The following is an 11057-nucleotide window of genomic DNA, read 5'->3' as shown; positions in this document are numbered from 1 at the left end:
ATCAGGGAGATGGGGCTTCAGTGGACTTCCAGTCCTACTGCTGCAGGGCTCTGATGGTAACAGCTACAGCACAAACTCCCGAGTACTTTAAGGTCAAAGGCTTGGAAGGCATGCCCAGAGCAAGAAGAGTAGAACCCATCAGATATTGTACACACATAGTTCACCAAATGGAATGCAAACATATGTAACGGTCACTTGGTATTTCAGGCAAAACTGGCAAAGCTCTAAGAGACTGACTCCTGTATGATCAGTATGTTACGGAAGAACAAGTCAATTGGGAGTTACTACTATGAAAGTAATACCATTAAGGGAAGTTTGGATTGTAGTTTGTATTCTACACTTTATCCTTGGATAAGTGCTTTTCATCAAGAAGTTAAGACCCCCCAAGTAGCAGACCATGTTCCATCCTTAAACAAAATTGAGATTTTCATGCCCTCAACTATGTTAGGATATGTTACAAGTATCAGGAAACCACCTTTACTTTAATTGCAAGGATCTTATTGAGAACAAGGTCTGTGTGTCTCTGTGTGTGTATGTGTGTTGCTTAAGAATGAAATTTACTTCAGACCTAAATTACCAGGAAAAACTTTGTTTTTCATGAAGGATGTATGTTTTCTTCTTCAAAAATGATGAGGATCTTTCTTCCAATTACATTTCTTTCCTCCCTTTTACCCAGCCCTGTATTGACTCTTCCCCTATTGTTATCATCCTATTTATTCTCTATTTCTCCTTATTCTTCTTACTCCCCCCAGTTTTTTCTTGTGGTTTTTCTAGTGATCAGCTACATCATTTTAAAAACTGAAGTGCTGGTGTTGAGAATAAGAAAGATGGAAGAGAAGATTGAGAATAGGATGAGGGGAAAAAAGTATGGTGGGGAATAAATTAAAGGGAAAGAGAAGTAAAAGAAAGGAATAAAGAAAAAGGGAGGTGGGGAAATAAGTAAAAGGGGGAGTAAGGGAGAGGAGAGGAGCAAAGGAAGAAAGGGAGATAAGGGGACTCACTGGTGGGTCAAAGGGTTAAAGCACAGCACTATGAAGCAATCCGCAGCCACTGCAGCATGAGTGATCCCCAACCAGGAAGCTACCCTCATGGCACAGCAGACCTCTCTTGTCTCTCCCACACACAACCCTTCTTCTGGCTTCTAGTTTATTTGTCTTCCCACTTAAACCATAAGAAAAAACATAGAAGGACATTGTCTCCACAAGGTTTCCACACATAATGGTTGGTATAGAGTGAACAGAGACAGTCCTTTTTCCTCTCCAAGTACATTGGTAGAATATTAGCTGAATTGGGAATTAGCTGAATTGGAAGAGTGCATTGATGACTCCACATTTGGAATCTGGCACAAGGAATATGTCAACAAGCCTGCAAAACCTGGGAGGGGATCTGAAGGGCTGACAGGGGAGGCCAGGAGAAAGAGAATACCAGATTATTTATTTCTTACCACATAGTAGTTGTACAACTCAGCTCAAGTTAGAAAGCTTTGTAAGAGAATAGATGAGTGATATTAAACTTTCAAATCAGTTGAGTTCCAAGACAAACTGATAAATACCAATCCAAATTTGAGAAGTTTCTTTTTCACTTTTAGCAAATTAATTATGCAAAGCACTCCAAGTGAGATTTGCAATCCTTTAGAGTATTCTATAAGCTATATAAACATTGTTTATTATATTATTGACACATAACATTGTAATGATTATCGTGGTGAATGAAGGGAAAGCCAGTCTTTATCCTTGTGGAGTATAAAATCTAGTTGACTCATGAAAATAAATATGGAGGACAAATGAACTCTAAAGTTACTCATCAAAATGTTTCCCTTATTCACACATGAGAAGCCTTTTTCAGGAAGTTAAGGCATGGTAATGGTTCATGATCAACAGAAACTGGAATCCTGGGTCACAGTCCTCTACTTCTAATACTACAGATGTGTTTAAAAAAAAATGATTTATTTATTTATGCATGCAAGAACTGGGGTACAGGTCAGAGGTGAGAGGATTCACCAGAAACAGAATGGGAAACAGAACAGGCAGACTGACTGAAATACACTGCTGAGGGGAGCAGTGGACAAGCCAGGAGAGGTCTGCTGCGCCATGTGGGTTAGCTCCCTGGCCGGGGATGGAACTCATGCTGCAGTGGGTGCAGATAGCTTCATTGTGCTGAGACTTAACCCCTTGCACCACCAAGGAGGCCCCACTATAGATGTCTTAATAACATACTTATTCACAATAGGTCATGATTCATGAAATTATTAATCTGAATTTTTGCACTAAGTGAAATGATGAGTAGAACAAGGTTTGGAGAATTCATTGTACTCATTTTCAAAGTACCAGGATCTGCACAGTCAAAATTAAATGGGAGTGGTGGTGGGGGAAGCAAGGAAATTTAACTTAGCAACTTATTAAGGGAAGTTTGAATAATTTAATTAAATTAATTTTTCTACCTAAAAAAGACAAATGGACATCTTGCCAGGTTTATGGCAGGTAAGCACTTCAGCAAAAATGGAAAATGAAGTCCGCTATTATGGCTCTTTGTGGATTGCTGGGGCTCATAGCCATTAGCTACATCATCATTATCTCACCTTCACTGAGACTGAAAACTACCATCAGGTTCACCAGGGAAGCATGAAATGACTTAAGCAAATGTCAACAATAGAATTCTGAGTCTATCTTGTTGTTTTCTTAATGTTTTATTTTCACTCTCTACCAAGGTAACATGATTAGGTAGTCTTTATTAATGATTATCAGTGAGGAAGTAACATTTTAAGCAAAACATAAGGCAAAGAAATTAGTAGCAAAGAATGTTTGCAGTCAGATTAAAAATTATAATTGCTAATAGTGTACATAGATACAGAAAGTTAATAAATCCCACATAATTACTAATAGATAAAAACTTATAACTACATGATTAGAAATATGAATGCTTAAAAATGAGGGAAAAAAAGGCTATGACTTCATCAAATAAATCAAATACATATTCAATTCTAGAAAGAGAAATTTTAATTTGTTAATCTTAATTTTAAATTATGACATATAGTCACCTTGAATTTAAGAGTAAAGAAATAGTGATTCTAAAATAAACTTTGCTGTCACACGTCAATGACCCCAAGAGGTAATGTGACTTAGGAAGAGGGAAAGGAAACTTAGATTTAATGTCCTTTGGGAAAACTAATAAACTCATGATTTATTTCAGGAAACTAGAGAAAAACTGAAAATTCAACTCAAATTCAATTCAAAACACACAAAGTATATAGCAATGCTTTGTTCCCAAGTTTCTTTAGGAAGTAGTTGTTCCTCTTGGAAGCAGTAAATGCAAATGAATAGAATTCTTGTGCAATAACTTATGGATTTTATATTCTTACATATTTTGCCAGTTTACATACTTTATGTTCTCTTCCCAATCTGTAATTCTTGCTTTCCATATCCCTTTCTAACTCAAGAACATATGTTGGAGAAGACAAAAAAAAAAATAAGTAAATTAAAAATCCTTTACAAATCTCCATTAACTGTCTTAGAGGGGGAGCTTGTATTTCATTGACTGTAGTTTATGCAAATAGGATCAGAGGAATTAACATATTGGAAGCAACCGACATTTGTCCTGATATATTGAATCGTTAGCATGACAGAATCACTTAAGCTGGATTCACTAACATCAGGTTTCCTCTCATTATTGACCCCTACAGAGTAGGCTCTGACAAGTGGAACTGCTGCAAAGTTCATTAATAATGTGGAATAAATCAATTGTTCAGGAAATACTGAAAATAGATGACACTGAACTCATACATTTTGCAAGTTCAGCACAAATCCATCTCCACCAAGGACATAGAGTCTCCCCATGTCCTTTTCTGACCTTTTCATGGAAGCTGGTCTTCAATCCCCCCTTTCCAGGGGCACTCAGCCCTCTGTAAACACAGTAGGTCAATATCTTTCAAAAAGAAATAACTTTAACCCCCTAAAAAGAAAGAACATGGAGGTTTTCACAAGATTTACAAACATGATTTACAAAGGTGAAATAAGTGATTTAGTGCGGGTGCTTGGACTTTGTTCACATTTACATTTAATCCTTTAAATGTATTGTTTCTGCTGCCTTAGGCCCTAACTAACAAAAATTCAGCTTGTGTGGGTTAAAGGGTATTTGTCAATTATAGGGGGTGGCTGACAAATAAACTGGTCTATTCCTGAACATGCAAGGTCAGCTACTTCTAAGTTGTGAAGAACCCCTAACTATTATAAGTGTTGGACCCTATAGATATCGGTGGTGAAATGTCTTTTAGGTAGAATCTCTGTTTTTATTGCTAGTGTCATGTCAATCATTTTCAAATGATTGTAATCACCTAAATAACGTTGTTACTTAGAAGTTTTGACTTAAATATGTCCATATTGCAGAAATCTTTAGCTGTGTGCGTTTCTATATTATGCAATATAATCAGCTTGTGTTAGTCTATGCTATTGGGGACAAAAATAACAAGGATAAAGGAAATCCACGGAGAATCCAAAATAATCTGATTTTAAGCAATAGATTTAACTTCTCACCCACCAAGTCTTAAATTGAAGCTCCTTTCCTTGATTGATTTTTCCCTTCCTCAGCATTGCTTAATAGAAATGCTAATGGCAATGTAATAACCAAAAAGAGGTTAGAAAGAGAAAAAGTAAGAAAATCAACAGGAGGAAATAATCTACAAAGTAGAAAATGACCCACAATCTGCTACGGATGATTTATCCAGATTCTTAAACTGATGAGGTATACTTTATTCCTTTATATATTTTTTTCTTTTCTTTTTTCAGCCTATATTGTTTAAAATGAATTCCAACTGATGATTCCATTAACTGGTTATTGGACAGAGGCAGAGTGGTATTTATATAAAACCTAAATTTCCTTGGTATTTAAGAAGTCTTCATTGGTTTCATTTTTTACTTTAAAAACTAGATTATCTGTAAAGATTCATATGCCTCAGAACCTCTTTGATGGGATTAATAGAAGTGCTAAAGTGGACCTCCCTAGTGGCGCAAGTGGTTAAGCACAGCATGATGAAGCTATCCAAAGCTTTTGCAGCATGAGTTCGATTCCCCTGCCAGCCAGAGAGCTACCCACGTGGCGCAGGGGGATCGAACTCGTGCTGCAGAGGCTGCGGATTTCTTCAGAGGTTGCATCTTAGGCCCTTGCGCCACCAGGGAAGCCCATAAATAAATCTTTAAAAAAATATATTCTTTCATCACAGTGACTGTCATATAGTAGTATGATAATAAATATTTGTTAAATTAATGAATAAAGAAGAATATGAGTACTATACAAAACAGGATACAGCAAGACAGTAGAAGAAGTTACCAAGGCTCAATTCCATCACATATCTATAACCAAATTACACTAAACAAAGACATGGCCCCTGAATGACAAATGGATGATGATTGCATGGGTCAAGGGATAATCAGAAAGGGGCAGGGGAAACTATAATTTAACTGTGTTTGGAGGAATCCTGGGGCAGTACAACCTCAGAGAGGGAGAGATGGCTGCCAAACAAAGTCTCTCAGTTGTTGACTAAATCAAAGGCTTTAGAATTTGGGGATTATACTAGAGAAGGGAGTATATTCAGTGAATAAATAAAAGACTTTAGACCCTAGGAGCTATGCTGGAGAGGAGATTCATTGAGTCATGCATAGGATAGAGAGTATATGACCAGAGAACTACAGGAGTAAGGATTCAAACACACATTATTAAACAGATAGTAGACAGACACCTGCCAATGCTGATGCTATACCACCAAATCGCAACAAAGTACCCTGAGCCATACAGAATAACTTCTTGCACCCATTAAGTGGGGAGCCTGAAGACATTGGACTGTTTTGGCAACTGTCACATGGGGTCTATGTGAGGTAGTGATTGTCAGCTTGAGTATGTGGCTCCCAACTGGGAATAGCTGAAACTGCACCCATGGGAAGGGTTAGATCAGATCACCTGTATCCCTTTATAGAAGAAGCTATTATCTGCAGCAATGTTTTGTGAAACATCTGCCTTAGCCAGATCTGAGGACAAAACTGAAATGGTACACTGTCATTAACCAAAGTTTGAAGCACCTGCATCCTAACAACAGGAGCAAGCATCCAAGACAAGGTTCTATACTTAAAAGGCAAAGAAAATATATCCAGGCCTGTGACTCTATGTCAACCATAACCTCCTCCCCACCTCACCCTTCATCCTTGGACTACCTCTATTGCTCAACCACAGCATACAGGTTGAGGGTGGCACAAGATTATTTGCAACAATTTGTCCTAGGAGTTGGCCAAGAAGAGGGGGACACTGGATCAACTCAGATATTCATAGCACTTTCGAAAGCTTGTACTATTGGTGCCCACTGGAGGAAGCATTTCAGTTCCTTGCTGCCCTGGCACCTATCTACTACACCTTACTAGCATTAGTGACTCAGTCATCTGGGAAAGGTGCAAAGACTTTGGTTTACAAAACAAAAAACATCTAAGGATCCTCAGTAAAAATTCTGGATTTTACCCCAACTATAGGCATGTAATAAGTCCAATTTATCAAGACAAGAAAAGAAAACTCCTTATTTGAACCAATAAAAATGAAGAGACAGAAGAACACACCACAAATGCTACAGCAAATAATAATAATAATAGTAAACAAGAGAAGTCTCAATACAGCATAACTGCTATTAATAGGAAGTCCATCTTACTGCCAAAGACAGACCCAGACTTAAAATTAAAGACTGGAATACATTCCCACAAGCAAATAGTAATTTTTGAAAGTCATGAATAATACTTCTATCAGAAAAAATAGATTTTCAATTAAGACAGATAATAAGAGATAGAGATGTACATTATATTATGATTAAGGGCCTGATACAACAAGAAGAAATAACATTTATAAACTTATATGCACAAAATATGGAGCACCAAAATATATAAAACAAATATTAGTAGATCTAGAAAGAAATTGACAACAACATAATAATAGTAGGTACATTTATCATTTTTTGGAGGGATGGAATTTAATAACTTACAACCAAGGACAGATCAATAAGACAGAGAAAAATGAAGGAAATAATAAACTTAAATGATGAGCTAGACCAAATAAGTTTAATGGAGTCTACTGATCACTTCTCCAAAAAAAATCCAACTTATACATCGTTTTTTTCAAGGATCATGGAACATTATTAAATAGAACATATGTTGGGACATGATTCAATGGTCAATAAAACTATGAAGATGGAAATCACAACAAGTACTCTTTCTAATCATAATGCCATAAAGTTAGAAATCACTATTAAAAACTTAAGTGACTTGGGGCCTCCCTGGTGGTGCAAGGGGTTAAGATGAAACCTATGAAGCTATCTGCAGCCACTGCAGCATGACTTCTATTACCCAGCCAGGGAGATACTCATATGGCACAGCAGACCTCTCCTGACTCACCCACTGTTCCCCTCCGCAGTTTATTTCAGTCATTCTGCCTGTTCTGTTTCCCACTCTGTCTCTGGTGAATCCTCTCACATCCCACACCTCTGGCATGTACCCCAGTTCTTGTGTGCATAAATAAATCTAAAAAAAATAAATAAATAAAACTTAAGTTCTTGGAGAGTAAACAATATACTGTTTAATAGCCATAAAGTCTCACATTAAGAAGCCAAAAAAAAATTCCAAATATACAACATAATATTAAACCTTAAGCAACTTGAAAAAGAGTAACAAACAAGATCTAAAGCTAATAGAAGGAATGAAATTATAGAAGAGCAGAAATAAATGAGATATGAATCAAAATGAACACACAATAATTAATGAAATGATTTTTCAAGAATATAAACAAAATTGATAAGCCTCTAGCTAGGCTGACAAAGAAAAGAATCCAGAAAACATTAATAAACATAATCAAAAATGAAAGTGAAGAAATTACTACAGATAGCATCAAAATATAAAATCTCATAAGAGATTACTATGAACAACTATGTGCTAAAAAATTCAATAATCTTGAAGAAATGGACCCATATCTAAAACAATATAGTTTACCAAGATAAAATCAAGAGAAACAGAAAAGTTGAATAAACTTACCACCATCATGGAAATGGTAATAAAAAATCTCCCCCAAAACAAAAATCCAGTAAAACACAGTTTTACAAGCAAACTTTATTAATACTTTAAAAAAGAAGAATTTATCCCCACCTTACTAAAATTATTCCTATAAATCCAAGAAGAGAAAATGCTTAATGCATTTCATTATTGCAACATTACCCTAACACCAAAAACAAAGAACAATTAAAGAAAGCTACAGACCAATATTCTAGATGAATATTTGAAATGAAAATCTAATTCAACAAGTCTTTATAAAAATCATACATCTTTGTAACAGTACATTTCAAAGAGTAACACATGATAAAGTAGAATTTATTTCAGGGATTCAAGGATGATTATATGTGTGTATACACACACACATATATACACATATATGTAATATATATACATATATGTATATATACATAATATCAATGTAATTAATACATATCTAAAAATGATAAAAGTCATATGATAATATGACTAGATGAAGAGAAAGCATTTTATAAGTTTCAGAACCCGTTTATGCTTAAAACTGTTACATAAATGGGAATAGAAAGAACTTACCTCGACATAATAAACTTATATCCCAATCCCAAAGCCAATATAATATTGAAAGATGAAAAAAGGGCCTCCCCGGTGGCACAGGGGTTAAAGACACAGCACTATCAAGCTACCGCCAGCCACTGCAGCATGAGTTCGATCCTTGTAGACCAGGGAGCAACCCATATGGTGCAGCAGACCTCTCCTGCCTCACCCACCGCTCAGCAGTGTATTTCAGTCAGTCTGCCTGTTCTGCTCCCCACTCTGTCTCTGGTGAATCTTCTCACATTCCTCACCTCTGATCTACACCCCAGTTCTTGTATAAATAAATCTTTAAAAAATAAATAAAGATGAAAAAAACTGAAAACTTTCCCCTTAAAATCAGAACAAGGCAAGGATCCCTTTTTAGTATTAGAGATTTTAGTTACAGTAATCAGACAACAGCAAGAAACAAAAGGAATCCAGTTTGGAAAAAATAGTAAAAACACTATCTACAGACATATGAATAAGCAAAGTAAGAATTTACAAAATGAACATACAAAAATCTCTTGCATTTTTATATACAAATAATGAATGAGATGAAAAAGAAAACTAATTCAATTCACAATTGCATTTAAAAAGTCAAATACCTAAGATCAATCTAATTAGGAGATTTAGTATTTATACTATGAAAACCTCAAGACTACTAAAGGATTTAGAATATGTCATAAGGAGATGGAAAGATATTACATGCTCATGGATGGGAGAGTTCATATGGCAAAAATTATTATTCCACCAAAACCAAAATATATCTTTATTAAAATCCCAATGATATTCTATGATAAAATAGAATCAAAATATTAAAATTTATACAGAATGATTGAAGGCTCCATATAACTAAAGTAATCCTGAGGAAAAAAAGTGGTATCAAAAAAATAGAGGCATCATGCTAGCTAATTATAAACTCTCCTCAACAGTAACAGTAATTAAAACAATATGGTATTGGAATAAAAATAGGGAAATGTACCAATGGGACAGAATTGAAAGCTCAGAAATAAATTCATGCAGATATCAATATTAATTTATGACTCAACAATGGAGAAAGGAGATTTTTAAAAATAAATTATGCTGGGAAAAAGTGGATGTATGTAAAAGAATGACTTTGGAATACTTTTTCATTACACAAAAATAAACTCAAAATAGGTTAAAGACTTAGATATAAGACCCACAACAATAAAATACATGGAAGAAGACATTGACAATATGATTCATGACATCAATGATAAAGATGTAGACTCTGCCTCCTACTGTAAGGGAGAAAAAGACAAAAACACATAATTGGGATTACCTCAATTTTGTGTAAAAGCCTTTACACAAAGAAAGAAAATATAAGTAGATTAAAAAGAAATCCCACTAACCTTCCTATACTGTTGGTGGGAATGTAGCCTGGTTCAGCACCTATGGAAACAGTTAAAGATTTCTCAAAATATTAAAAATAGATCTGCCATATGATCCTATAATACCACTCCTAGGTATCTATCTAAAGAATCCAAAAACCGCTAATCTTAGGGATATATGCATTCAAAACCCAGTGAGTCTAAACCCAGAGTCTATGTATTAACTGTCAGACTACATAAAGCTTCCTCTTAGATTAAGCAAAAATATCCTAATGCAGAAATGTCTATACTTATATGGATCCAGAGTCAATGCCTTCATGTAATTAATTAATAAATAGCAATATAAAAAAATCATTAAATATCAACAGTACTATGTTGGATAATGAGCATACTGCTCTATCATCCTATTTAGTACTCAGACTAATGGAAGAAACTGAACTCAGAAAGGTTAATTAACTTGCGTCATGTCACAAAACTAGTAGGTAGAAGAGCAAAGGTTTAAATACAGACAGGACAAATGCTTTGCATGACTCCATGAAGGACTATGATTTTGTAGTCTATGTTAATAGTATATGTGCTGGCCATGAATTCAAGTTTATTTCACTTTAAATCCAGCACTTTTTCTACTGCAAAGCCTTAGAATCAAGGCCTTGTAGCATAATCAAACAGTGACAAATGACTCCAAGACTTTGCCAAAGACTGGCATTTCAATTCTATTAGATCTTGAACACTTAATACTCAGATTGCTCTCTTAATTCAGGAATATGATTTCAGTTCTCCACCTTCCTATATCTGTGGTTTTTAAATACAAATTCATTAGGCCATCACAACATAATGAAATTCAAAATTATTTACATAAACAACTCTAACATTTACCCCACAATGCTTTAAAAAAAAAAAAACCTTAATTCTTAGAATAATCAAAGCATAAGTTTCAAATGGTTTTCCCTGACAGGATATAATCAACATTAGTAAGAATTTTTATAAACTTATCATTCATTCACTTAAGAGTTACTTAGTTTATACTGTGCCAGATATTCTATGAAAAATGCTATTATTTAACTAACTTTAAATGCAGCCAGAAAAT

This window comes from Talpa occidentalis, unplaced genomic scaffold (assembly GCF_014898055.3).
Source record: "Talpa occidentalis isolate TD23 unplaced genomic scaffold, MPIMG_talOcc4v2.1 talOcc4.6, whole genome shotgun sequence".
Taxonomy (NCBI): domain Eukaryota; kingdom Metazoa; phylum Chordata; class Mammalia; order Eulipotyphla; family Talpidae; genus Talpa; species Talpa occidentalis.
The sequence above is the reverse complement of the archived record's forward strand: the minus strand, read 5'-3'. Positions refer to the sequence as shown.